Source organism: Portunus trituberculatus, chromosome 42, assembly GCF_017591435.1.
Source record: "Portunus trituberculatus isolate SZX2019 chromosome 42, ASM1759143v1, whole genome shotgun sequence".
In the NCBI taxonomy this organism is placed as follows: Eukaryota; Metazoa; Arthropoda; class Malacostraca; order Decapoda; family Portunidae; genus Portunus; species Portunus trituberculatus.
This window is the reverse complement of record NC_059296.1, coordinates 8,999,438-9,013,457: the sequence shown is the minus strand read 5'-3', so window position 1 is coordinate 9,013,457 and position 14,020 is coordinate 8,999,438. Positions and strand designations below refer to the sequence as shown.

Below are 14,020 nucleotides of genomic sequence, written 5' to 3'. Positions count from 1 at the left end.
AACTGTAAACAAATATGTGAAAAACGTAACGAAAAAAAAAAAACATTCAAAATGAACAGTAACTGTGGGGAGGAGGAGTCTGGAAACAGACTCTTGCAGCATTATTTTTGCTCCGCCGGATGAGCAATTCGCTTGTGGCGATAATATTATGCAGCTTAGGTAATAAGCCTTGGTGACCTCATGCGATATAATATGACTGACTTTCGTCTACGATTTCACCGCGCGAGGACGCAAGGCTTGTGACTTTTTCTTTTCCTCTTTCTCATGTCCAGTCAAGTGTTCAAGGTTATTGCATGCTTGCACTACCGGCCAAGGTGTGTGTGTGTGTGTGTGTGTGTGTGTGTGTGTGTGTGTGTTTAGAAGGAGTTAGAGGGGGAGGAGGCGGCGCTAGTGCACCTTATCTTCATTGATAAGTCTCGGAAGATTAAAGAAAAGTAAACTGGCTACATGATAGTAGTCTGTTCTCCCCAGACAATAAAAGGACGTCGCCCCGCGGCAGGCACCGCCCACTCACCTCAGGGCCTGGCTGTGGTGCATTCAGGAAACATTTTCTGGATACTATATTTCCTCACACAAACGGATTATCACAAGGATGTCTTTTCATCGTCTGCATCTCCTCGCTGTGGCCCAGCGAGCTTACAACATTGCTGCTAGACAAGGAGCGCCCAGAGCTTCTCCTGCCGGCCACATGCAGGGACTGAGTTCCGAGCGTTGAGCTCTGATGATGGCTTGGTAAGGTTAGATGTGGTAGTGGATCTTCATTCATGATGACTTTCATGGCTTCGTGGTATTCCTTTCATCCACCATGGCTCGCAGAATTGGGATTTTGTTCATATTTAAGGATTCTTAATTACATACTATGTATATTTTGTGCTCCAACGTAACCATAGTGTTATTGTGGTATTTGTTCGTCATTAGACGCCCTCCTATTCTATAGGTGGTATTCTTAGCCAAGTCTTGCAAGTTCGATGCAGTATTTCTTATAAGGTAATTAGTCTCCTGCTGGGCAGCTGGCTCGGCTGCCCCTCGGCACCTCTCCTCCTCGGCAGGTGGTTTAGAATGTCAGATGGCCTGGTGGCTGCAGTCTTGCACGGCCTTAACTACCCTTGACATTTCCACCTCCCCAGCTGGTCGCCCACATCCACTCCTCCACGCCCACGCTCTCCTCTCTCGTGTTTTGTGCTGCCTTGCGCCTCGTCTTGATGATCTGCCTCCCTCACCCACTCCCCTGTCCCACCCACACCCCGCCTACACTGCCCATTCCTCTAGTCAACACCTTTGTATATACTACGCCGCTGTTTCGCCTGTCACTCTCATGCCACGCACTCACACACTCACAAACTATGCATGGAGTGGGAGAACAAACTAAAACGTAAGAAAGAGTAAGAAGGAAAAGAAAGAAGGTGCGGATTGAAGGTGATGAGTGGGCAAGTGGTAAGAATGTGGTAATTCCGCGTGTGGGTGATGTGTGTGTGTGTGTGTGTGTGTGTTGGGAGACAGTGAAGTGTGCAAGAAGAAATAGCCGTGATGTAGTTGCAGAGCTCTCGTTGCTTTTTTGCTAGGAGAGATACAACTTTGCCACGGGAGGAGGTGAGGAAGGAGGATCGTGGGATACTGAGAAGGTGCGAAGGATTCTTGACAATGGAGTTTTCCCTTAATTGTTGGCAAGGAGAAGGAGAAAGAGGAAGAGGAGGAGGAGAAGGGGAAGGTGAAGTGGAGGGCATGGAGAGAACGGGAAGGATTCGAGGAGGTTGAAAAGGACAAACTGAGGAGGTTGTTTGTGGGTGAGGAGGAGGAAAAGAAAGGATGGTGTGGTGTGGATAAGGGAGAAGATGAGCAGTAGGAGGAGAAGGAGGTATCTCATTTTGTTTACTACCCATTTCTACTATCTAGACAAAGGAAAATCTATTGTTTTAACCCTTTTTCTTTCTCACCATGGTTCCTGAAGAGATTTTTTACGGACATTTTTAGTGTTATGAAATAATGTATATTGTAGGGAAATGGTTAAGATGGGGGATAGAAAAAGGGAAGAGGTTTAAAGCACTGACACTGAGAGGCATGTGGGGAAGATATGCTAGAGGTCAGGAGGAGGAGGAGGAGGAGGAGGAGGAGGAGCTAGTATCATTGATGTGGCTTGAAGATAATTTAAGATGAGGGATGGAAAGAAGGAAGGTGCTTAAGGTATTGGCGTTGAGAGGCGTGTGGGGATGATGTGCGCGAGGTCTAAGTGATGAGATGCTCGTGACAGGAAGACACGAGGGAGTGTGTTTGACCTCAGTGACCTGACCCGTTACAGCGCTCACTTCCGTTACTTCGCCTGTTACGCTCCGTCACCTCTCGCTTCCTCTCGCTCATTCCGTTTCCGTTAGTTTTAATCTAATTTGGGTTTTCTTTTATATTGCGCGGAATCATAGAAGCGGTAAAAGTGGCCGCAAATCATCAGTGTTCGTCACGTTTATAGGTGCTGGGACAGGCTATGTAGTGTTGAGGTAAAGAGTAACTCATTTCTTCTGCCTAATACTTCCTGTTTTCCTTTGTTTTTCGTATTTTTATTTATGTACATACTTGTTTCCTTGTTTTGTTTACCTTGTGTGATTCGTGCGTTGTACTCCCTTCTTTCTTTCTTTGCTTCCTCGCCAGCAACTGCCATGAAGATCCGTATTCAGAAAGGCTTTGCTCATATGCCATCACTACTCGTATTTTTCATTGGCCACAGAGTTGATTACCCAGGTTCTCAGTTGTTCCTCCTGTTAATAATGTGGGAATCTCGTCAATATATCATCATAACCATAAAAACTACACCAAAAATTATATAACTTCAGCTGGAACCTTTTGAGTAGTCGAGGTGCGGACAAGTGTTTTAATGGGACAGAGTGTAAATAGGACTAAATAGTGTCGCTAGCGTGTCTGCGTCTTGTTGTGTGATCGTAGCAAATTACGCCTCGTCCTCCGCAGCAAACTACTGGAGATTATACTGACGGCAAGCCACTCTCCATCCTGCTTTAACCCCTTCAGTACTGGGACGCATTTTTACCATGAGTTTTGGGTATGATTAGACGATTTTATGTACATTATGAAGGATCTATGGGGTCAGAAGATTAATAGCCAGAGTCTTCACTATTTTAATCCACACATAAGTTTCTGAAGCTGTATAAAATCACCAAATAGCAAGCAAAATAGATATGAAAACGTGTCATGGTACTGAAGGGGTTAATATATACTCAAGGGGCCTGAGAGGGTGAACATAATTTTTTTACTATATTGTTAGTGCCGCCCATCACATCCCCATCATAGCCTTCCCCCTTCACACCCACCTGCCTCACTCCCTCCCTCCTTCCCCCATCTATTCTTTACCTCAAACCAGCTTCAACACCCAGTCCTTAACCCCGTCACAGCTGCAGCCTTCTCCTCTTTCTTCTGCTCCTCCTCTTCTTCTTTTTCTTCGTCTTCGTTTTCTTTCTTCTTCTTCTTCTTCTTCTTCTTCTTCTTCTTCTTCTTCTTCTTCTTCTTCTTCTTCTTCTTCTTCTTCTTCTTCTTCTTCTTCTTCTTCTTCTTCTTCTTCTTCTTCTTCTTCTTCTTCTTCTTCTTCTTCTTCTTCTTCTTCTTCTTCTTCTTCTTCTTCTTCTTCTTCTTCTTCTTCTTCTTCTTCTTCTTCTTCTTCTTCTTCTTCTTCTTCTTCTTCTTCTTCTTCTTCTTCTTCTTCTTCTTCTTCTTCTTCTTCTTCTTCTTCTTCTTCTTCTTCTTCTTCTTCTTCTTCTTCTTCTTCTTCTTCTTCTTCTTCTTCTTCTTCTTCTTCTTCTTCTTCTTCTTCTTCTTCTTCTTCTTCTTCTTCTTCTTCTTCTTCTTCTTCTTCTTCTTCTTCTTCTTCTTCTTCTTCTTCTTCTTCTTCTTCTTCTTCTTCTTCTTCTTCTTCTTCTTCTTCTTCTTCTTCTTCTTCTTCTTCTTCTTCTTCTTCTTCTTCTTCTTCTTCTTCTTCTTCTTTCCAGATGACCCTCCCAGCCCCAAGGGAAGAGGGAGTGATTACCTTGTTGACTGATTGATAGCGTCGTTTTCATTGCGGAGGTGGAGGAACAGGAAGAGGCGGATGTTCTGGAAGAGCAGAGAAAGTTAGAGGGGGGAGGAAACACTGGAAGAGGAGAGATGGTGGCGGTGGAGGAAGGAGGTAGCGGAGGAGGAGGAGGAGGAAGCCGTGTTTAGGAAGTGAAGGCAATTTGAGTTAATCGTCTTTTTTTCTGTTTAGTTGATTTCTTTACAGTTATTTTTTATCTAGTTTTTTTTTTCTTTTATTGGTGCATTTCATTCGTCCTCGCACATTTCTTTAACATTTCCTTAATATGTCGTATAATTTTATAGCCGCTAAATCACGAGTGCGTGACTACACACACACACACACACACACACACACACACACACACACACACACACACACACACACGGCCAAGCCAAGTTTTTTTTTTTTTTTTCTCTTCTCACCTTTAAAAATCCGCGTCTTTCCTACATGTCTCGTCCCTCCCAGTCAATCTATGCACTTTCTCGCCTTCTCAAAGCACCGTCACACTCTCCCTTCCCTCCCTCCCTCCCTTCCCATCACAGCTGCGGTGATGATACACTCCGGAAAATAATCTTGACCTACTGCTGCCGAGCCTCGATTCACACGTTCAGTCTTACTCGCATCTGAAAGCTTGTCTGTAGCGAAAGCCCGCGTGATGTTGCCTCCATAACACAGCTGAGAAAGTGTGGACCGCTTGGCTCGAGAGAGAGAGAGAGAGAGAGAGAGAGAGAGAGAGAGAGAGAGAGATTTACATTATTAGGTGCGCGTGATCGAGGAAGGAAGTCTACCTGTACTTACCTGTCTGCCTGCCTCCTTCTACCTCTCCGCCTCCCTCTCGTCTGAGCAGCGTCACCGGAAGGAACTGCAGCATTGTGAAGTAACTGAGGTGCCGCGCGGAGGGAGAGTGGAGGTGGTAGTAGGAGTGGCGTAGCCGGCTTGGGATGGCTGACCGGAGAGGGAGGGAGAGGGCGAAAGGGGGGGAATGGAAAGGTAAGAGTCCGAGGTAAGGGAAATGAGATGTGGTACCTGTGACCGACCATAATAGTTGAACAGTTACTGTGATTATGAGCCAGACAGGCAGGGAGGCAGGGGGCGAGGTTCCTAAGGATGAAAGTGGAAGCCAATTTCGATGCCGCTGCGGTGTGGGATTTCAGCCCCGCGGAAAGGGCGTCGCAAAAACTCTGGGCTGATGTGCCGTGCTTGGGGAGGCCCAGGACGGAGGGAACCGCTCAGGCAGACCTTCTACTATCACCCCCAACGCCGCTAAGCTGAAGCAGGCTGCGGGAGAAAAGGATGACCTTAAGATGTGGCGGCATGTGCACCGTGTGTGTGTGTTTCATTGTTTGATCTGCTGCAGTCTCTGACGAGACAGCCAGACGTTACCCTACGGAACGAGCTCAGAGCTCATTATTTCCGATCTTCAGATAGGCCTGAGACCAGGCACACACCACACACCGGGACAACAAGGTCACAACTCCTCGATTTACATCCCGTACCTACTCACTGCTAGGTGAACAGGGGCTACACGTGAAAGGAGACGCACCCAAATATCTCCACCCGGCCGGGGAATCGAACCCCGGTCCTCTGGCTTGTGAAGCCAGCGCTCTAACCACTGAGCTATAATTATCTTTATCGCATTCCGTGTGTGTGTGTGTGTGTGTGTGTGTGTGTGTGTGTGTGTGTGTGTTTTGTGTTTGTTTTGCATTTGCATTTGCATTCATGCGATAATGATTTCCACCCACGTCTTCTCTACCACCCCGGACGGGCCACACACGGACAGTCTCCGTTAGCGTAATTGTCGGGGAAATAGGCCGGGAAGCTTCCTAGAGGCGCGCCGCAAACGTCCCGCTGGCGTCGGCGGCCTCGTGCTGGGGGAAAGCTGGGAACGACGGTGCTAATGGTCTCGACTGAAGCAACAGTAACCAAGACGACAACCTGGCTGTGTCGCTTGTGTGGCGGAGGGAACGAGATCGTCAAAGTTAGGCGCAACAAGTGTCAGGGCTGGAGCACAGGTTGTGCAGAGTAATGATTAAGGAGACGTGAGATAATGCAAACAACATCCACATACGTGTTAGAGATGTGAACGCAAGCAACAAAAACATTCCAGTCAGATTCTCTAGAGAATTTGTAGTTAGTTTCCTGCCGTCAGTTTCTTGCATCTTTTCTCGTCTTCACATGACCATGTGAGGCAGGTGGTCGGTGTCCGCCCACCCTCCCACCCGCATGGCGTAGGCGCTCCACCAAAACCTGTCGACCTCCGCACAAGTCATCACTTGGGTTCTTTAGTCGCCGGCAAGCACGCGTGGCATCGCAGGGCGCGAGACTTGCCTTTCTCCGCCACTCAACACACAGTGTCATCTCCCCTCCCTGTTACCAGTCAACGATAAACAATAACCCGTAACTGTACGGTTGCGTTGTGGTGGTGGTGGTGGTGACGCAACCTTTGCGTCATCCGTGTTTCCGCCGCTCCGCCACACCAATACTGTGATAAAGCACCATATTCTGGAAAATGCCAGCAACATCCTGCATTGTGAGCACCAAGCAGCTGAAGGCCATGTTGGCAAAAGGGTGAAGTTCCTGAAGCAGCCGGTGTTCGTGAGGTGCATGTCTGAGTCGTCAATAAGGGCCGTCATTGTCTCGCTACTTCAAGATAATTGTAAACAAGAATCCCGTGCAAATGTGTAATGTCAGTGGGAAACACCCCCAGTTGGTATTGTATGCATTAAGTAAATTTTTATTGTCATTTGTTTCTTGAAGTAGCAGTTAGTGCGGCACTCACTGCTTGTAACGTTTTCGCTTCGGGGATCTGCTTGGTGTCATGCAAGTGTTCATGAACTCTTTTTTTCTTAGTCTTGTTTTTATTATTGTACACGTCATTACTGCCTGGAGCGCGTTTGTAATGTTACCACATTCTCCCCGCAGGTGAGTGGAGGTCTGGGCTGCCACTATCATCTCAGGTGACGTACAAAAACTGACTGACACTCAGCTTGGTTCATGGCATGTTCATTTTTCTTTTCTTTTTAGTTTATTCTCATACTTATGCTCTTGCTGACTGCTTTTCGCTATTCATGTTTCTTTTTCAAGCTGCTTTGTTGAAGCATGGGTATTCTCTCTCTCTCTCTCTCTCTCTCTCTCTCTCTCTCTCTCTCTCTCTCTCTCTCTCTCTCTCTCTCTCTCTCTCTCTCTCTCTTTGTCTTGTATTTTTTCTTTTCACTACAATCAGCCACATTTTCTTTTCATTTCGGTTATTCACTCTCACTTATCCCATTCACTGTCATTATCCTGTACGTTTTTTTCCCTCTCATTTCCTTGTCATCTTTTATTTTCACGCATTCCTTGGAGCTATCACGTATTTTCCCTTCAGTATTCCTCTTCCTTTTTGCTTCCATCTTGTTTGTCTTTTTTTTCTCTTGCTTATCCCATTCATTATACTATTGACGTGTTTCTATTTTTTTTGTCAGATTTTTTTTTTCTCTTTTTTCTTTCTCTTTCCATCGTAGCTTCTCCCCTTCACCCCTTTCCCGCCCACGCCAAGGCCAGCAAGGGTGCGTGGCCCATGACCCACGGGCCACCACCACGCGGCCCCGTTACTCGATAAAACGGAAGCACTAACACCACCTACACGACCTCGTCCGCCACCACCACCACCACCACCACCACCGCTATCACCACCATCATCATCATCATCATCATCATCATCATCATCATTTGTTCGTTTGTCTATTCGTGTATAATTATCTTTATCATCCTCCTACGTCTTCTCTTGCATATTTTTCTCCTACTCCTTCTACCTCTTTTTCTCCTCCTCCTCCTCCTCCTCCTCCTCCTCCTCCTCCTCCTCCTCCTCCTCCTTCTTCTCTTCTCTTGTCTTCGTCTCTGTCTTCATTTTATTGCTTATCATCGATTTTTTACTCATCAGGGTCTCCTCCTTCTCCTTCTCCTTCTCCTCTCCTCCTCCTCCTCCTCCTCCTCCTCCTCCTCCTCCTCCTCCTCCTCCTCCTCCTCCTCCTCCTCCTCCTCCTCCTCCTCTACTGTGGATCATTAGTGGCTCAGAGAAGCTCTTCATTTGGAGGTGGAGGCGTTGGGTGGAGGACCGGCCTTGCATATAAGACTTGCTTTTTATCATTGATGCTCAGCGATTTTAAATTCATTATGTCCTTGGGGACGTGAAGCAGGAGGAGGAGGAGGGACCAGGAGTGCCCAGCGACGTAATAATCCACCTTCAGTTATAGTTTTTATCGTGGGTTGCTAATTTTGCTGCCAAATTTGAGAGAAGTTTCATACATTGAGTGACTGAATAGATCGTAATGTTTATCTAGTGACGAGCAGAGCAGAGTAACAGTATGACGAAGCTAGTCCTTCTGTCTAATTTAACAGAGGTTTCATACATTAAGTGACTGGATAGCGGATCTTAATGCTACTCATCCATTGCGAAAGGTAACAAAGCATTAGTAGCGTGTAGAGAGGCAGTAACATCCATCATGCTACCTGAAGTGGCCCGCTGAGTCAGGGTTGGGACTCCTCAAGCTGCGATGCACGTTTAGATTGCGTCAACAGCTTGTTCGCAAGGAAACTCCGGGTACATGGCAGCTGTGTATAGTCACCGTGTACTCAGGAAGCTATACAACGCGAGGAGAAATGTCGAGGAACTGAGGAATGACTGAAGGTTTAGAATCTGTAACTGTGCATAATGGCGGTGGTCGAGCCGTGCAGCAATGGGTCCTCGTATTGTGTGATCTTGAATAGTAATCATGTTATAGTTTAAGGAAGCGGTAAGAAAGGTTACGGTTCAAGGTTGGTTGCCTTAGGGCTGAGGCGGACAGGGGACGCTGGATAGCTGGCTACAGTGAAGAGTGATTGTGTGTGTGTGTGTGTGTGTGTGTGTGTGTGTGTGTGTGTGTGTGTGTGTGTGTGTGACAGGAGGTTGCGAGCTGCGGACGACACCGGCAACGTAGAAAAATTAATGTGTAAGAGTGAAAGTGAATTTGTGGGGTTCGAGAGGATTTGGGGGGGAAGGGGAAGAGAAGGGAGGGAGAAACTGTTGTAGTGAGTAAGTGAGTGACATTTGATTCTGACACATTTGGCGAGTGGCTGATAAGGTCTCCAAGTCAGTGGTTATGAAGAAAAATGCATTGGGGTCTCTTGAACTCCGACTGTGTGTGTGTGTGTGTGTGTGTGTGTGTGTGTGTGTGTGTGTGTGTGTCTCCCCGGGAGGGTCATTGGCACGCTGTAAGAGGCATGAGCAGAGTATCTGATCTGGTAACAATGGCGATGTTGCCACAACCTTCCTCCTCTTCAGTGCATCGCTCATTTTTTTTTTTTTTCTCGACTCATTTTCGTCGCGTTTCGCTCCGTTGAATTCCCTTTCCATTTATATCTCTCTTATCATCCTTTTTTACTGCCTTCCACCTAAAAATTCTCTCTCTCTCTCTCTCTCTCTCTCTCTCTCTCTCTCTCTCTCTCTCTCTCTCGTGCCGTTGCCTCCATGCCAGCCCCGTCCATGCAGTCTGGCCGGTGCAGGTCACCTCAGTGGCCGGTGTGGCAGGCCAAAGCAACGTTCTCTCTCTCTCTCTCTCTCTCTCTCTCTCTCTCTCTCTCTCTCTCTCTCTCTCTCTCTCTCTCTCTCTCTCTCATATGATTAACTAACCAGACACACACACACACACACACACACACACACACACACACACACACACACACACACACACACACACACACACACACACACACACACGTTTTCTAATGAGTGGTTATGTATGTTTGTAATAATAATTCTCTGGAGTTTCCCTTGCACGCGCGCGCCGCATGTGTGTGTGTGTGTGTGTGTGTGTGTGTGTGTGTGTGTGTGTGTGTGTGTGTGTGTGTGTGTCTACGTGCGCACATTGAAAAACCTTTAGCACCACGCCCAAGATAAAAAAAAGAAAAAAAATTATCTCACTCCAAAAATACATTTAAGTCCTACCCAATGCACACACACACACACACACACACACACACACACACACACACACACACACACACACACACACACACACACACTTCTCAGATTTCCCTACGAATATCTTTTTACGACATGCAGGGAATCACAAAGTAGTTTTTCCAGCTTGCACTCAAATGAAAGTGTGTGTGTGTGTGTGTGTGTGTGTGTGTTGGGGAGATGGGAAGTGTCTGTGAAGGAGACTTGGGATACGAAGAGGGAGGGTTGCCGCGGCGAAGGTGATAGTGTGCATAGAAGAGACGTAGGTGGTTAGGGTGATTCAGGGCAGCGTAGGTGAGTGGGTGTAAGGGTGAGGAGGGTGAATTGAGGTCATGTATAGGGTCATGCAGGTCACTTGGCGCCCTCTGTCACCTCCTTGAATCTGCTTCCACTTGACCTCTTAAGTAACTTTCATGTTGTGAGTTCCCTTCTCTTCCTCCTTTCCCTCTCTTTGCCTTCCACCTTCTCCTATCTCTCTCTCTCTCTCTCTCTCTCTCTCTCTCTCTCTCTCTTCCCCTCTTATCTTGGTCTCTTTCTCTCCTTTCCCTCTTGTTTTTTTTTTCCTTGCCTTATCTTCCTTTGTCTTTCTCTCACATCTCTCCATTTCCCTCCCTTGCCATCCATCTTCCCCTTCTTGTCTTCCATTCCCTTTCCATCCCTTCATTTTCTTTCTCTCTCTCTCTCTCTCTCTCTCTCTCTCTCTCTCTCTCTCTCTCTCTCTCTCTCCTTTGTCTATCTTTTCCTTATCGTCTCCTTTTACCACCGGTTCGTTCTCCTTTCCTTTATCCACCTTCTCTCCTCTCTCTCTCTCTCTCTCTCTCTCTCTCTCTCTCTCTCTCTCTCTCTCTCTCTCTCTCTCTCTCTCTCTCTCTCTCTCTCTCTCTCTCTCTCTCTCTATCAAACTTTTATCATACTCATTTTCCGTCGTTTGTCATAATAACACTTTTCCTTTCTCAACTTATTATAATTTTACATACTCACAAGTGTAGTGGAGGTGGAAGATATTCTCTCTCTCTCTCTCTCTCTCTCTCTCTCTCTCTCTCTCTCTCTCTCTCTCTCTCTCTCTCTCTCTGATTTCATTGCTTTCCTGTTTAAATGTCTGACTCACTATCTTTATTATCTCCTCTGTTTATCTGTTTCTGTCTGTATTTGTCTGTCTTTCTCTTAGTCTGTATGTCTCTCTTATCTGCACGTGTTCGCCTGAATATTTATGTTTGGGTGGCTGCTTGTCTATCTCTTATAAAGCCTTATGTGTTTATTTGACTTTCCGTTTGTCTTTATGTATTTATGTATATATGTATGCCCTCTTGGTCCTTACGAGTAGTCTCCCTCTCACTGTCTCTCTCTCCTCGCTCCTCTCCCCTGCATAGCTGCCTGTCTGTGTAATTAGTAAGTTCCGGGATGTGCCTGTGCTCGTAACTCCACTTAGTGTTCTCTACAATCATTGCCACTCAAGCGCTGGGAAATCACTGCCAGCGTTTCCGCCACATTCACTCGTCTCTCCGTGGGCCAGGTGCGTCTAGAGGCCCAATGTGTGATTAAGAGGGGCTTGTTGGGGAGGGAGAGAGGGAAGGGAGAATTGGGAGTGTTTTAATTCCGTTTGGTAATTGTTTGGATGCTTTTGTGGTTGCATTCAAACTCTTCTTTTCTTTTCCTCCTCCTCCTTTATCTCGGTTAATCAGCTCGTATGCAATTTCGTTTTGTTTGTGGCATGGAATCTCGCTTCTCTCTCTCTCTCTCTCTCTCTCTCTCTCTCTCTCTCTCTCTCTCTCTCTCTCTCTCTCTGACAGATTATTCATGTTGCTTGCCACATATCCTTGTTCACACTTTCCTTTTTTCCCTTCAACACCTTTCATTTCTTAGGTTTGGTAACTTCATCCACCTTTTACCTCCACCAGATCCACTTCCTATTTTCCTCCTCCTCTACCTCTTTTTTTTTTCCTCCCTTGTAACTTTACCTCCTTGTCCTCCTCTTCCTACTCTTCTTGCTCCTCTCTATTTTCCTTCTCTTCCTCCTGTCTCGCAGCTTTACCTTCTCCTCCACCTCTTCCACCTTCTCCAGCACGGTCACCTCTCAGCCACTGACCCCTGAGGTGTAGGTGGAACTGGTCGTCTTTCCTGCCCACGTGACCCGGATTCTCGCCCATCGCTGCTTCTCGTTGTGGTTCGTCACTTTGTTGCCTGCGGGGAGTGCGGGAATGGGGAGGTAATGGAGGGGGAGGCTGGGGAGGAGGTTGGTCGCCACAGTCATCATCTGAAAGAAATTACTCTTGCCTCTATGTTTTATCTGTTTTCCTGGGATGGATTTACTTTTAAGTGTGAGTGGGTGGTTGTTTCGTTACGTGATTTTGGGTGTTCGTGTGCTTCCTTTGCATTTGTCTTCCGTGTATTGTTGTTTTATGTGGTGTGTGTGTGCGTGTTTATTTGTTATTTTATTCTTTTTCGTAAGTCCGATTTCATTCGACTTTCTGAGTTTATTCCTAATGTTTGTGTGTGTGTGTGTGTGTGTGTGTGTGTGTGTGTGTGTGTGTGTGTGTGTGTGTGTCTGTGTGTGTGTGTTTTCTTCTTTTTTACGTGAAGAAAAAGTATACACAACTCACCAGTTTGTTTCCAGTGTGCGTAATGTCAACGTGTTTTTACGATTTCTTGTGTTTTCACTTTCTTTTGTATTTTTGGTTTTCTTGGAGTTGAGGGATTGGAAGTGAACAGCGGCAGTGCAAACACCTTCACGCCAGGCTTTGTTTTGAATGTTTCCTGCCGGAGTTCCCACGATGTCTTGCTGGCGGCTGGTGGAGGTGTGCTGGTGTGGGGAGGGATGGGAGGGGGATGGGACAGGTGAGTGGGAGAGGAGCGTCACGGGACACGGACCGCTCTCCTGCTGCGTTAAGTCAATATAGCAATGAACTTTTCACACTGAGGCAAAAAGAGGAGTGAGGAAAGGACAACTCTGTTCATCTTACCTTCCTAAATTCACTACGTGCCGTGAGATTGTGTGAAAAAGTATTCTATTTTGTTAATGTCACTGGTGTAGTGAAGCAGAGGTCACAGGGAGACTAGCAAAAGGCAACGGAATATTGTGAAGAAAATGCTGTTCACTTTAGGAAATACCGTTCACTTGCTGCTCCACCAAGCAGCTCTAGAATATACCAGTTAGGTTTATGTAGCTCTTGGCACGACCCGCTTGAAGGAATTCGTAAACAGGTGAAAAGACAGAAAGGCAGTGTTCCGATGCTTCCCGTAGAAAAGATAAAATAAAGATATTGATTCTCTTCCATTACTAAAATGGATACAATACAAATTAGAGGAGGTAGAAAGTCTTGTGTAGGGAGGCCGCGAAAAATGGGGCAGTCATGCAGTAACTAAGTCCAGAAGAACAGTAAGCATGAAAATAACGGTACTAGTAGAAGATAAGCACCATGAGATGCAATATTGCTGAGGAATGCTAGAAACGGAAGACGGTCAGCTAGAGGAGGGAAGTTAATGAAACGAGAAGATATTTGGGTTCGTCGTTTGAAATAGGTGAGGAATTAGTCTTCACACGCACGATGAACATATAAGGCTCTTCTTTAGTCAGCAATTGAGGAGGAAATATTGGCCTGAACGACAGTGAGAGGTGATGGTAACCTTAAAATTGTTGAGACACAAAAGGAAAGGAACTTGATCCCAAAAGTGGACGGAGAACGCGTTTCACTCCGCTCTGGAAAGTAACGAAAGTGTCTAAATGTTTTATGGAGTCTGAGTCGCGCGCGGATGAAGCGTGAAGCAACAACATCCACCCATTAAGAAATGAACCAACCCGGGTGTTTTCGTTCCCCACGTTTGGTTTACGCAACTTCCACAGTGAGAAACTTTTGTCGCGGGTCCCCCTCTCCATTGTTTGCCTCGAGCCTGTGTGTGCGTAACTGAACCCTCGCCATCCATTCTGCCTTTATCAATACACATTGTCAAGCCGAAAAAGAAAGAAAAAACTGTCTTAACCAAAAGGGACATCA

At 46.3% G+C, this 14,020-nt stretch overlaps 1 protein-coding gene across 8 annotated transcripts in view; it reads left to right on the top strand.

Moving 5' to 3' along the window:
• LOC123517457 overlaps positions 1 to 14,020 on the top strand; it is an 87,995-nt gene that overhangs the window by 16,646 nt on the left and 57,329 nt on the right. Inside the window, exon 2 of one of the 8 annotated variants that reach the window (XM_045277530.1) lies at positions 6,974 to 7,008. The exons of the other annotated variants lie outside the window; for them this stretch is intronic. The gene's annotated coding sequence lies outside the window, so the exon portion shown is untranslated. The remainder of the gene's footprint in view (positions 1 to 6,973; positions 7,009 to 14,020) is intronic. 8 annotated transcript variants of the gene reach the window in all.